Genomic DNA, 15,650 nt, shown 5'->3' on the forward strand with positions numbered 1-15,650 from the left:
ACATTTGCAAGGGATCAGAATTTATAAGTGTACGTGAGAGTTCAGGGTATTTCGTGAGTCGCCGCCGTTAACGTCGTGTGATTGTTTCATCATTAACGAAGTGACCGTTGGTATTATTGTGTGTTGGCAGCTAGCGAGGCAGTTTAAACCGTCAAAATGCAATTTTCATGTTAAATTTTCCGTTGTGGCTAGACGGAGCTCTGAATTTGCGTATTAGTCAGGTTAGGGACCATTTATTTGTCTCAAGAACTAATAAACTGTGTTTCCATAGAGTGACTATCATCTGTTCAATATATCGTGAAAAATACATCCGTTTGACCTGGGAAGCAGAGCTTAGTTTGCTTTCAGGCACGCTTTATAAGTGAACAATCGCCTTTGTATCTGGATTCAGTCACCTCATTTGTCCGATCGTCTAGAGAACTATTAAATAAAAAAGGGGAGGTTGCGTTTTGATAGAGACGCGGCAGCAGGCCAGAGTGCTCAGTAATGGGAGGTACAGAATGGTGTAGTCATTCCAGTTTACTGGAAATATAGGACATTCGGAAAAATATTGTTCACACAGTCCCGAAGACAGCAAGGGCAGATAAAAGCGAGAACTATCGCCCAACGTCCTTAACACTCTAATTTCCACGTTGTTGACGAGAATAATACGCAGAAGAATAGAGTAGAAATTTGAGGATCTGTTAGATAACGGCAAAGGTACCAGAGAGGCAGTTCTGACTTAAAAACGGATAGTAGAAGCAAGACTTAAGAAAAATCAAGAAACGTTTATACGAATTGTCTGCATAGAAAAAGCATTCGACAATGTAAAATGGTGCAAATGTTCGAAATTCTGGAACAATGGCTATAGGGGGAGACGCGTAATATACAACATGTGCAAGTACCAAGAAGGAACAATAAGAATGGAAGACTAAGAAGGAAATACGTCAATGTACGCGTAAGGCTTAAAACGTAATCTCATTATCACACTTGACTCTACTCTAAACAGCTAGGCTTCCGCTCCACGTGAAACGAAATCCATTGAGGTTCGAGCAAACGCGGAAGAATAAAACGTGTAATGTTTACCTGAGGTTTATTCTTATGATGGACCGAGTATAGATGGGATAGAGAACAATGAGAGAATAACTATGTAACTGTATGTCTTCGGGGGCGGCCAGCAAATTGATGGACGGACGCCGCTGTATGTTGCATCAGAAATATGCATTACTACTGCCGCGGGCCTCCGTGGCGCAATCGGCTAGCGCGTTCGGCTGTTAACCGAAAGGTTGGTGGTTCGAGCCCACCCGGGGGCGCTCATTTTAATAATTTGTAATTGAAGCACGGAGCGTTCACATGATCGCGGCAAATGCCACACAGAACTTAGAACGCAACGGCAGTCTATCGAAATACAAATGAGGAACCTGTTAAATCTAGATGGTGTACGGTTCCTTACATTATTGCCAATTATTATATATTGTTTAATGTAAGTTCAATCATATAGCTGCAGTCCTGGCCGGCCGAAGTGGCCGAGAGGTTCTAGGCGCTACAGTCTGGAACCGCGCGACCGCTACGGTCGCAAGTTGGAATCCTGCCTCGGGCATGGATGTGTGTGATGTCCTTAGGTTAGTTAGGTTTAAGTAGTTCTAAGTTCTAGGGGACTGATGACCTCACTAGTTAAGTCCCATAGCGCTCAGAGCCATTTGAACCATTTGCAGTCGTGCCAATACCTCAAAATTAAGCAATTATACGAGAGCAGTACCTTCCATGGCGACGTGGCATCTATGAAGGCCCACTTTGATCAAATTTCCTTTCGTAACACACCCACCCCTGTATCAGTAGTGGATTGGGGATGAGAAATCCGTAGCAGTATTGCATTACAATATCCCTCAAACAAATTAGCAAGATTCTCAGGAAATGCGCAAGATCCATCACAGAAAAAAATCGTCCAAATGTTTCCATTCTCAGATTTAAGACCAGCGATGTATATCGATTTAGAAAGCAAAATTTACAAATATATCTGTGTCTGCTTCTTAGAAGCAAGCTGTATAGGAGAGAACATATTAAAGGAATCTTAAGCAAGTGCCTATCAAAAATTAATCTTACGCACTCCTAAGCATCCTACGGCATTCAAATATCCTCACACAAATTTGCGACAAGTTTGGAGAAATGTCCAGAAGGGGACTTTACCCACAGATATTAGAGTTATTTGGTTAGACGTCGTCACCGAAATCTACCCAACGCTTGCTAAGAAACCTAAAATCAAAATGACAGCTTAAACTACATTTGAAGCTCAGAAGAAATGTACGGCCACAGTTCACTTCATAAATACGAAAGCACGTAATGCGTAGGGGACACGATTTCTTATACTCTCTATGACGTGTTTAATGATGAATACCCGCTAGCCTTTATGATCACCTGGTAGGATAAGGGCCGCCTGAAAATGGCAAAAAAAGACCTTTAATACAAATGAAGATGTCAGTGTGTATCATAATTAATGGCGGAAACGCATACAGCTGAAAGTACACGATACTAGAAGCAAAAACGTCTCAATACGCATGGACTCTGAAACGCAACCTGAAGAGCTGTGAGCACTTCTTCGTCTTCCATACTGTAAAACAAATCTCTTGTGCTGAAAGCTCTTTGGTTTCCATATTTTGAGAGGGGACAGTATAGACCGAAACAAGAAAAAAATGTGCAGTAAAGACAGGCCCTAAAGTACATACCTTAAGATTGAAGAGCACTTCCTCATCTTCGCTGCATCACATGTCTTCCAATGAACAAGTGTTCATATGCACTTTAGAGCCCATGTTTACTGGGCTTTTTTTCTTGTTTTGGTCCACACAACGACCTCTCAGTTTATGGAAAGCAAAGAACTTGCAGTAGAAGAGATTTGTTTCACAGTACCGAAGAAGGAGAAGTAAGTGCGAATAGCTGATGGTATGCGTTTTAGACCCCACGTTTACTCTGACTGTTTTGCTTTTAGTGTCGTGTACTTTCAACTGTATACATTTATACTATTAATGATGATAGGCCCTATGTAAAGATTAAATAAAAACTGTCACCCCATGATCTCAAGATCTATCAGAAGGTGGATGTACAGGGGAATAACTGTTTTGGTGTAAGTAGGTATCTTTTTTTAAAATTGAAGGAGCGGAAAATGATGTATTTAGGATTCCACATCTAATTTTATTGTGTGTACAGTTTACTTAACGAAACATTGGAATATCACTTTCATGTACAGCAAATCTCAACACAACATTAATAGTATGAACATAAATATAACAAGTTCACTTTCTTGTAATACACGTGGAATTCTTAATTTAGGAAAACGTATGTTCTTTGGGAATTGATGCAATTTCTATGATTTACCTCAAAAATCAATTTTTAACATAGTTCTGAGAAAATGTTCTGCCAGAAGACGTTAAAATCAGTTTATTTTGCTTAGAAAAGATGTTTTTGATCACAGTTTAATCAGTCTATAGTTAACTAATGCTCCATTAAATGTAAATATTTTATAACCTGTGTTGACAATGAATAAACCTTTCATCAACATTTGTACAATAATGTAGTTCATTGTATTGTAACACACTTAAATACTTTAAAAATAAATACCTAATTCGACTCAAAGAACATTTAATCAGTACTTATGAACAACCTAGAAAAGATTGTTGATATTATTTAAAATACTAATACAAATTTTTCAGGCTCTCACACTCATCAGCGACGACAAGCATTGGAGGTGAACCAGTTCGTAGTATGCATTAGCATGTGAGTTCTTTGCACTTTTTATTTTATTTGATTTCAAATAGCTTTTGACAATGGCTTGACACAGTATAGAATTAAGAAACTTGAGAAAAGATGAAATTCAAGTTACATTAAATACAGACGGTCCACATCCTGAAATATTTACAATTTGTGCATGAATTAACTGATAACATCAATACACACACACTGAACATGATCTCATTCAATGCTAAGCTTTCCTGTAAGCTAACAACAGTAAAAATATTAAGCAGATAACCTGTACAAACTTAAATTACCATAACAATCCTTTTTTTTTTACAAAGTATAATGAATTTAAGAGTATAATTACATTTACATGTTTGATAGCACAAAGACCTCTCTAAAGTACTGGAGAGACTAGGAAATGCCGTCTTTGTCCTAGTCTCAATGAAAGGAAAATCTTGATGCTACACCAAGGTGACCTCTTAGGGGCAGTGGAATAGGGAAGTTGGAAGTTGTTGAGAAATGAAGAGAGCACCATTTATTTGAATTTCGCACACCAGTTCTGCAGGGTGTTTGTCGATCAATGCAGTGGGAGGAATCTGTAGTGCGCTCCAACGTCAAACAGCGAGACACACACGTGGTCAGTAAAAAGAGATGGTTGTGGGCACGTGGAGACATCTCACTGCTGTGTAAATTGTCTGGCCATTTCAGAAACACAAATAGCTCCAGCATGGCGATAGTCTCTATGAATTGTGAAATGTATCTTCAGTCTATCCCACTGCATCATCATTAGTTGTTGATAAGTATTTCCTCTACTTTTGTCCACTATCACCCCCTTCCAGTCCTTATCTAGGAGGCTATAGACAGTTTTCAGCTGTACACTCATTAAACTCCCCTCTGTCCAACACCAATATCTTGCCAGTTGAACACATTTCCCAACACAAATAAAGATTGTACCTTTAACTCCAGCCTTTTTCTCACCAATTCACAATTGGAGCAGAGAGATTTATTTCGACTTGTAGGTAAAGGAATCATCCTGTATAGAGTTACTACACTGAAGAGCCAAAAAAACTGGTACACCTACCTAACATCATGTAGGGCCCCGTGAGCACGCAGAAGTGTCGTCGAACATGACGTGGCATGGACTCAACTAATGTGTGAAGTAGTGCTGGAGGGAACTGACTCCAAGAATCCTGTAGGGCTATCCACAAATCCGCAAGAGTAACACGGGGTGGAAATCTCTTCTGAACAGCACATTGCAAGGCATCCCAGGCATGCTCAATAATAATCATGTTTGGTGGCCAGCGGAAGTGTTTAAACTCAGAAGAGTGTTCCTGGAGCCACTCTGTAGCAATTCTGGAGGTGTGGGGTTCGATTGTCGTGCTGGCATTGCCCCACTCCGTCGGAATGCACAATGGGCATGAATGGATTCTTACGCACGTGTCACTTGTCAGATTTGTATCTAGACATATCAGAGGTCCCATATCACTCCAACTGCACACGCTCCACACCATTACAGAGCCTCCATCATCTTCAGCAGTCCCCTAGTGACGTGCAGGGTCCATGGATTCATGAGGTTGTCTCCATATCCACACATGCCCATCTGCTCGATACAATTCGGAATGAGGCTCTTCCGACCATGCAACATGTTTCCAGTCATCAACAATCCAGTGTCGGAGTTGATGAGCCCACGGGAGGCATAAAGCTTTGGGTTGTGCAATCATCAAGGGTACACGAGTGGGCCTTTGGCTCCGAAAGCCCATATTGCTGATGTTTCGTTGAATGGTACCCATGCTGACACTTGTTGATGGCCCTCTATTTAGGTTGAGTACGCCTGCTACTAGTTTGGAGTGGTATTGTGAAGTTTTCTCCCAACAGGATAAGACCAGTTGTATGACATTGTCAATTTTTTGGCTGTATTGCGATTCTGGGCGCTCTTTGCGTACGACTATGTATATAAATGTGTAATTAGTCCCGCTATATATGGTTAATTATGTAATTAGGACCGATCTTTGCTTCAGTTACCCACCAAAAATAAGTAACGTACACTAACCTAACCCTTACTCTCTTGCAACTGGATGGAGACTGGCTGTTTCTCTGTGTAGGTGGGTGCACTGTGATTTTCCACCCAGAAGTACTGGGGTTCAAGTCCCAGAAAGGGCATCGCCGTTTTGTATTTCCAGTCAGTTCCCAGGTGGTGGGGAGGGGTGGGACATCAGCAAAACATTGGGACAAAAAGTCCTGTAATTATTCAAATTCCCGCCTTTTTTAATTTCCTGTCAAAATTGGAAATTCCAACCAATATTCGAAATTCCTGCCAAAATTTAGAATTCCCGCCAAAAGGGCAGGTGGGGAGGGGGAGGGGAGGGGCATGGGCCCACGTATCAGCTGTGGAAATCCCATGACATACCCCGGTGGTGGGGTGGAGGTAATTAATTGGTCAATTATTTAATTTGCATATCAATTTGATATTAATTCGATATCAAAGTTGCGCTAGAAACGGCTTTGCACGTCTGCTCACATTGATGGAATGATTTCCAGGCTAAGGAATTCCACTTTACCAACGACCAGCTGCCACTTTGGTGGGTGGATGAACCTGTTGAGATCTAGGGCACTCTCTAGCCCTTGGAACGAGAAATCCCTCTGAAGATGAAAGAACTCTTCACGAATCAATGGCATAGGATGTGGAAAGCAAAGAGAAAGCACCACATCAGAGATCCACAGGACAACCTAAGAAACAGCTGTTTTGTTTCACTTAAAGTAAGGCACATGAAGCGTACTTTTGTAAGAGACCACTGAATAGTTCTCCACTTCGATCTCCTGGAGGGGACTGCGGAAGTCTGCACTTCAAATAAAATAGAAGTCGTGAAGAATACAAGAAAATGGATCGGGACATGGAATGTCGAGACACTTATGAGATTCGGCAAGCTCGAGAACCTCAAGCTGGAAATGAAAAGAATGATAATTGATATACTAGGAGTGAGCTAGACAAGATGGCCGGATAGTGGAGACTATTGGAGTGGCGAATACAGAGCTATTCATATAGGCTACATAGAGAAACGACCAGGAGGAGGACGGGTGGGAGTGGTCCTTTGCAAGGAGGTCTCATGTAGAATGGATGGTTACCATCAAATTGGTGGAAGAATACTACTTGTACAATTGGGAACAAGACTGATGAAGATAGTGATAAGTCAAGTGTTCATGCTGACATTTACCTATGATCAAGAAGAAATGGAAAGGGTGTTCAGTGAGATAAAGGTACTGTAAACATGGTGAAAGGACAAGACAACCTTTCGCTATGGGAGTGGGGGAAGAGATGGCACTATAAGGAAAGTTTTGGGCTTGGAGAAAGAAATGAATGGGGAGATAGATCAGTAGAATTCCATACAGAACATCTACTGATAATATGTAACACTTGGTTCCAGTACCATCCATGGAGAAGGAACACGTGGAAAGCCCCTGGAGTCAGGAAGAGATATCAGATCGAATTCATTATAGTTAGACAAATTTGAATCAAATAAGAGACTGTAGAAGCTACCCAGTTCCAGACGTTGATAGTGACCGTGACATAGTGACAGGAGAACGTGATCTGAAATTCAAAAGCCTTAAGTAGAGAACTTGTGAGAAATGGGATATGAATAAACTAAAGGATGATGTAGTTAGGGTGACATGCGAGAAACAAACAAACATGGCTACAGTTATGAACAACACCAGATATGTTGAAGAAAGATGAGAGACCTTCAAAAGCAATATCTGACGAGCAGCAAACGAAATATTTGGGAGACAGAAAGTAAAGAAAAAAATGGATTAATGAAAACATAAAAACAAAAATAAATTTAAGACGTAACTTGAAACAAGGTAACATTGAGGAAGGACAAAGGTAGTGTAGAGAATTGAAGAATGAAATCAATAGTGAGTCAAAAAAGGCTAAACAATAGTTCTTGGAGGACCAATGCAAAGAGGTGAACGAAATTATCAAGGTAGGAAAGTTGGAATCTGTCTATAAGTCAATTAAATAGTTCTTTAGAACAGTCATATAAAATGCAGTGGAATCGAAAATTAAGTTGGAATAGGAGAAATGGAGAAGCTTGCACAGGACAGAGTAGTGTGGAGAGCTGTATCAAACCTGTCTCTGGACTGAAGACCACAACAACAACAACAGGAGAAATGAGCAGAAAGACATAGTAGATAGGTGGAAAAAATACATTGAAAAACTGTATGGAGGAAATAATGAAGACATGGAACTGAAGAACACTGAGGAAATCGATTGGGAAGAAGAATGAGACATGCACGATGAGTTCAACCTTGCAGTGAGACAGCTAAGACCTCAGAAAGTCACTGGACTTGACGATATACCGCCAGGTTACTAGAGAACGGCTACATGAACAACTGTTCCATCTCATAGAAGTTACATATGAAACTGGGGAGCTCCCAACAGACTTCAGCAAATATATCACAGTGCCAATACCAAAGAATGCATCTGCAAACCGATGTACAGAATGTAAGTGCTTCAGTTTGGTAACGCACGCCTCTATCACAGTAAGACAGATCGAAGGCAGGATAGACGCAATGATCACACTTGGCCATTTTGGCTTTGGAAGAGATGTAGGCAATGAGAAGCAATACTCAGCTTACGATTAATTTTTGATATAAGACGAAAGAATGTTCAAGACACATATTGCCTTCATCGACGTCAGGGCTGACAGACGACAGCTCTCTGAGATCCTGAGAAAGATTGGCATTAAGTATAAATACAGAAGAGTAACGCAGAGACTGAATAGAGAAGAGGTGGCTGTAATAAGGTGTGGAGAGCATCAACTGATGCTATTAAGCTGGGTGTACGTCAGGGCTGCTCACTCTTTCCTGTCTTGTTCAATGAGTTCATTCAGAGGGCACTAGATGAAGTTATGGAGCAACTAGTAGAAATTAAAATTCATGGTAAGAAAATAGATATGCAGAGATTTGCTAATAATAATGCAGTGTTAAGCGAAGATCCAGAACAATTAGAAGCGATGCTGGTCCAGATGGAAACCTCTCTCAGCTCTTCCTATGATATGAAGATTCATAACGGTAAAGAATTTTGTGCCAGTAGCATGTCTGCTCTTGTTTCTAGCGTGCCTGCTGCAATGTTAATAACTCTTTATCTGCAAAGTAAGCAAACAAGGTTTATCTACTAGTTTTCTGCTTCTTTAAAACTCATTCTAGGTCCTCCTTTTTTTAGTGCATTTAGAGGGTGTTTATTTTTCAAAACACTTTGTGGGTTTTGAACTGTACCTAACCTCACATTCACGAACGGAACGTTCTAACGCTTCTGAGCTACATTACTATAGTTTTAGATTTTTAATATTGTTGCTAGTGACAATTCTTTCTTCATGGATGGTTAGAAGATGATGATTATGAGGTCCCATACTCCGAGGAGTGTAGGGGACGATGCGGGAGACCCGCCTCGCTGACTACACAAAGTCCTAGCGGAGGTGGTTTACTATTACCTTCCTCGACCGTAATGGGGATGAATGATGATGATGATGAAGACGACACAACACCCAGTCATCCCGAGGCAGGGAAAATCCCCGACCCTGCCGGGAATCGAACCCGAAACCCCGTGCACGGGAAGCGAGAACGCTACCGCCAAGACGACGAGCTGCGGATAGTTAGAAGATACCAATGCAAAATTAATCGTCCAAGTAGGTATACAGAAAACATGGAACGGCCAGTGACAGCTGTTATGGAAAAAAAATGGGATTTAGGAAAGCCAGTATTCAGTTCAATGTTCCTAAAACAGCTCTTCAGAGAACAGTTCAGAATGTACTTCAAAATGAGAATTTTCAAACTGACAAGTCAAAGGGCAAATTTGTCGTGTTTTTTTAGAATGAGAAGGAATTAGTCAGATATTTAAAAGACTTCGATGGCAGATTGTTTGGATTGACAATGTAGACGTTCGGAGAGTTACTTATCAGCTGCGAGAGAAAAACAAACGGAGGTACCCGTTTATAAAAAACTGAAAATGGTGGGCGAAGTTTGGATGACTCAGTTTCTTTCGAGGCATCTAACATCCTACCACTTGTATACTCGTATCCCTATTGGGGTTCTGTAGATTTTAGAAAAATATGATCGATTTTAATGTTAAACTTGTAAGGAAATGTACTCGTAGGTTAATAACAGCCCTTCCACTATATTAGGGTTATGGATGTTTCCGTTCTGACACTGTTGTGGCACATCGGATCAATTGTCAACGTTTCTTAATTTTCTTTTTATAGTGTTCGCCTGTGTGCCTTTACATCTGAATTTTTGTTTCAAAGTTTAAAGTGTAGACTAAATGTCACACAGTACTTTATTTTAGATTTTTCTTTGTCATTTTACTTGAATTGTGGTCATTTTAATGTTAACGTTACCATCCTGGCCCAGATTCCCCTAATCAGAAACGCGTCTCAGCTTTATTGTTAATAATTTGGACCGCGTGTAGTGGTTAAAAAACTTGCAAGGCCATTTTCCCTGTCCTGGTATCCGTCTAAGACCTCTTTCTGTTGAACGAGACTGAAAGCAACAGTTTTGTGATTCACAACAGATGGTTCCTGGAGTAATCGCTATTAGCTCCGTCTTTCTTCAACTGATATACATGTCTGTGTGATGGGGTGGGATGCGAGACCGGTTTGCGAAGATCATTTTTTCTTGGGGATGGAGGGGAGGGGGGTAGCTGGTTACGCCCATGACTGTGTGAGATGCCTATGTTGTTTTGCTGAATATGTTTCGCAACATCCATGGTGTTTCACCATCACATTATAATCCTGGCACGGTCGCCGCAACTGACTTCTTAATCACTTGACAGTTGCAATTGTTGACACAATACCACAATACTTCTCAGAGACTGCCGACTATCGTTTTCTGTTATTTAGTCCCTTCTCACTTGTTTCGTTGCAAGTCCTGTTGAAAGGATTGCCAGCAGAAAGGATTGCCTACAGTGAATAGGTGTTCAGGTCTGGTTCAAAACGGCTGCTTGGAGCGCTAAGCTGAGAGGGGTTTCAGAGCGGCCCAGGTGCAAATATTTTAAAGGTATAAATATCAGAAGACAATCGTTTGGAATTCCAAAAATCATTGAGGGAATTTGCAACCTAATGACTGTTCAAGTTGGTTTGTAGAATCTATGAGTCTGAAGTAGTATCATCAGACTTTCGGAAAAATGTCATCCACACAACCGCTAATGTAACATGGATAGATAACGCAGAGTCATCTTAAGAGCACATGCATCCAAGTCACTGACAGGAGTAGTATACACCGGAATGGAAAAGAAAATTGAGGATCTGTTAGATACGATCTGTTTGGTTTGAGGAAAGATATGGGCACAAGAATGCTATTCTGACTTTGCACACTCCCAAGACAGGTTCATAGGAAGAAGCATTCGAAAATATAAAACTGAGAATGATTTCAAAATTCTGAGGAGAGTAGGTGTAAGCTACAGGGGAAGACGGGTAATGTATAATACATACAAGAACCAAGAGGAAAAATAAGAATGGAAGACTTAATAACGAAGTGCTTGGATTACAGTGAGTATAAGACATGGATCTAATCTTTCACCCCTTCTGTTCAGCCTATACACTGAAGAAGCAATAAAGGAGATAAAAGAAAGGTTCAAGAGTGGAATAAAACTCAGGGTGAAAGAATATCAGTGGTCCTCACTGTTGCACCGGATGAAAATAAACTCGCAGATACAACGGTTTGGTTTGCTCCGGGGATCAGACCGATTTGGTACTATAATATATAAACTATTAGTGGCTCACTTAGTCACAACTTAACTTTGTACAATCCGCTTCCGCAGGAATGTCATGAGTGTTTACAACTTTCTCTGATCAGTAACGTATCACTTGATACAGACGAAATACAAGTCTCTCACTCAGAGTATATTTAACAATAACTTTGACTTATATTTCTGCGTAATATATTGACCACAGAGATGACCTACTTGAAGACCATGCTATCGTCTTAGTCGATGGTCGTGGACTGGGCAGAGTGGTTCTGTGCTCGGCCGTTTGGAAGAGTCGTTGCGGCGGCGTAGCGGAACGTTTGTCGGCGTGGCCATGGCGGTGTCGCGTATTCGTCGGCACTGTTTGTGGTTACGTTGAGAGGTACCAACCTTGCTTTGGCATCTCTTAGCACGACTCCACACTCACTGAAAATGAGAAAAGTTCAGGACCTGTCAAAAGGAATGTACAGTCTAATGAACGCAAGCTTCGTACTGAAACTAAACAGACGAGTGGCGAAAGTAGTGGGATATAGCAGAAATGAAACCAGTGATAAACGTAGCAATGAAATATGATGATGATGAGGTCCCATACTACAAGGAGCGTAGGGGACGGTGCGGGAGATCCGCACCGCCGACTAGGCAAGGTCCTGGCGGAGGTAGTTTGCCATTGCTTTCCTCCGACCGTAATGGGGATGAATGATGATGATGAAGACGACGCAACAACACCCAGTCATCCCGAGGCAGGGAAAATCCCTGACCCCGCAGGGAATCGAACCCGGAATCCCGTGCGCGGGATTTGAGAACGCTTCCGCAAGACCACGAGATGCGGACAGCAATGAAATAAAAGACTACAAATAAGTGCAAGAATTCTGCTACTTTGGAAAGAAAATAAGACATGATGAACGAAGCAAAGAGGGTATAGAAATTGGACTAGTAGACGAATGCTGAAAATTAAGTGGACTGATAAAAATGAGGATGTTCTCCATAGAAACGGTGATGAGAGGAATACGAAGAAAACGCTGACGAGAAGGAGGGATAGGATCATAGGACGTGTGCTGATACATCAAGAAATAGCTTTCATGGTAACTGAGAAACCTGTACGAGGTAACAAATAACTATGGAAGTTGGATGCATGGGCTACTGTGGGATGGAGAGCTTGCCACAGTTCAGGAATTCGTGACGCGTAGTATAGAACCAGTCAAAAGGCCGATGAGGCAGAAAAGCAGATCTGATTCATTTCCACTTTTGTGGAAAGATGTTCTGGAGTGGCCGCGCGGGATTAGCCGAGTGGTCTCAGACGCTGCAGTCATGGACTGTGCGGCTGGTCCCGGCGGAGGTTCGAGTCCTCCCTCGGGCATGGGTGTGTGTGTTTGTTCTTAGGATAATTTAGGTTAAGTAGTGCGTAAGCTTAGGGACTGATGGCCTTTGCAGTTAAGTCCCATAAGATTTCACACACATTTGAACATTTTTTTGCTCTGGAGCCGGCCGCTATTCCTAAAGTGCGATTTTATAACGTTTACAAATCAGCTATAAAAGTGTTCATTACATCTCCATTACATTCAAAACATTTTCCAGCCACAAATTTCTTTCAAACATGTGGAAATCAGAGGGTTCCAAATCTGTTGAACAGAATGACTGATTCAATAATCCGTGGTTCAAATGTCGCTGTTTTACCATCGACAAAGCTCTTTTGCAGCATGTGCTTTGTTCTAATGACAACAGTTTCTTCGTCTCTTATCCAGTCTTTTCTCATAAATGTTTTCAAGTATTCGGTCTTCCTGACTTATGTTGCACTCGCAAGGCTTTGTTTTGTTTAAGGTAATCAATAACATGCATCTCTTTCATATCCCAGATACCACTGACTTTACGTATTGGCAGATGAAATCATTTCGCCTAATTGGTGGAAAGGAAAGCGTTTCTCAAGAATTAAAATTTGTTAACGTCGAGTATAGATTTCAGTGTCAGTAAGTCGTTTCTCAAAGTATTTGTATGGAGTGAAACGTGGACGATAAATAGTTTAGACAAGAAGAGAATAGAAGCTTTCGAAATGTGGTGCTACAGAAGAATGCTGAAGATTAGATGGGTAGATCACATAACTAATGAGGAGGTATTGAATAGAATTGGAGAGAAGACAAATTTGTGGCACAACTTGACTAGAAGAAGGGATCGGTTGGTAGGGCATATTCTGAGGCATCAAAGGATCACCAATTTAGTATTGGAGGGCAGCGTTCAGGATAAAAATCGTAGAGGGAGACCAAGAGATGAATACGCTAAACAGATTCAGAAGGATGTAGGTTGCAGTAGGTACTGGGAGATGAAGGACCTTGCACAGGATAGAGTAGCATGGGGAGCTGCATCAAACCAGTCTCTGGACTGAAGACCACAACAACAACAACAACAACAATTGGTGCAGGGCCACTAACTACCAGTTTCTGCATTGATTGCTCTTTCGTTTCTGTTGTGAAGTAGTAGATGAACGTTTCATCTATACTAAAAAAATTCAGTTCACAAAATCACTTTCACTACATAAAAACTGTCCAAATATTGGTTCTGTGTTCTATACAACTTCCTTATGGTTAATTGTTCTTGTAAAATGTGCTTTCCCCTGGTATGTCTATGACGCTGCTGTTTCATTCATCCCTGATCTCGATTGTCCCGTTTATCTTTCTTGATCTTCTCATCTGTGGTAGCCGTTTTTGGACATTCTTCGACTGAATCCTCTTCAAGGTAAGTACGATCGACTTTCAATCAGGCGCCGGCCGAAGTGGCCGTGCGGTTAAAGGCGCTGCAGTCTGGAACTGCAAGACCGCTACGGTCGCAGGTTCGAATCCTGCCTCGGGCATGGATGTTTGTGATGTCCTTAGGTTAGTTAGGTTTAACTAGTTCTAAGTTCTAGGGGACTAATGACCTCAGCAGTTGAGTCCCATAGTGCTCAGAGCCATTTGAACCATTTTTCAATCAGGCACTCGTTTTTTTTACTTCTGGAAGTATCAGAGTAGAGTTCTCATAAACTTTCACCAAATGTGGATGACTTCCAGCTGGCGATAAATCAAACAAGATAAAGATTTTTTTGACGGCACCATATTCGTGTTCATCGAGCTAAATGTCACCAACACACGAACCCCACATTGAAACGCTTCATAAACAAAACAGTTCCACAGTCAAAACTGACATTTACCATCCGGCAAATCGAACCGAAGACCTGGGCAGCGCCGTCGTGTTTGAACCCGGATCGGGTAACTTACTAATAACTTACGCTCCAGTTTGCCCACAAGAAAAAGATTGCCATACGTTACACGTCTAAACGCCAGTATCCTACATCGGTAGGTTTGTTTGACGATACTCATTGCACGCTTCGCCATAATTCTTCGCCGTCTATTGTATACGCATTCACGTTATGTTTTCTCGTAAAAGTTAAATTCAGTATGCCTGTTTGAAATTATATTCTCTCGACTCATTTATTCTGGCATCTTCTAAAGGTAAGTCCGGTAGACAGAAATACTTTTCTAAGTCTCCCGTATATGCGGATTCTTCTGTCGCTTCTCGGTACAACAATTTCATATCCAAACGTTAAAATTTTCATAGTTTCTTTGCTATCTTTGAAGTCAGATTCTGTGCAATAAAAGCTCTGTAGTTTCGGCAATGTTGTTATTTCTTTGTATTGTTCATGATCTCGCAGTAACTGCTGCCTAATAACAAATTTATTCTGATCGTCAATGGAACATTAATTGAGCGCGCTTTGCTTTTAGATATTTGAATCCTTCCACTCTGAGCAGCATTGACACACATTGTAAATTACATAGCATCGATTTGATCAAATTTAACATTGTCCTTCACATTCCGTCAGATTTTGCGTCTGCTCTGTCATCCACTTTTTTTTATCATCATCAATAACTTGACAGCAAGGCACTTTCTCCTATCACTTTCCAAGCTTGTACTGCGAAGAACAACACGTACAGCTTTGAACCAACGTAACTGTATATGGTAATATGGCTAAGTCAGCGTTTCTCTTTGTCTAGTAATATGTTAATGTGCAACATCTGCCAATACAACAAAAACATACTTTCACTGGTATGAACGCCATCTCACTAGTTTTGATCTCGTAACGATGACTTTTTGCTTGTGTTCTTGCTCTCTGTTATTTCTGAATTTTAAACCTCACAGTCCCTGTAAAATCATGTGTCGTCCGCTAATCATTCTATACTTT

At 41.1% G+C, this 15,650-nt stretch overlaps 1 non-coding gene across 1 annotated transcript; it reads left to right on the forward strand.

Moving 5' to 3' along the window:
• Positions 1-1,218: 1,218 nt before the first annotated feature.
• Positions 1,219-1,292, forward strand: Trnan-guu. The gene has a single exon. It is a non-coding gene; the product is annotated as a tRNA-Asn (tRNA).
• The last annotated feature ends 14,358 nt before the right edge of the window (positions 1,293-15,650 follow it).

Source organism: Schistocerca americana, chromosome 1, assembly GCF_021461395.2.
Source record: "Schistocerca americana isolate TAMUIC-IGC-003095 chromosome 1, iqSchAmer2.1, whole genome shotgun sequence".
NCBI lineage: Eukaryota > Metazoa > Arthropoda > Insecta > Orthoptera > Acrididae > Schistocerca > Schistocerca americana.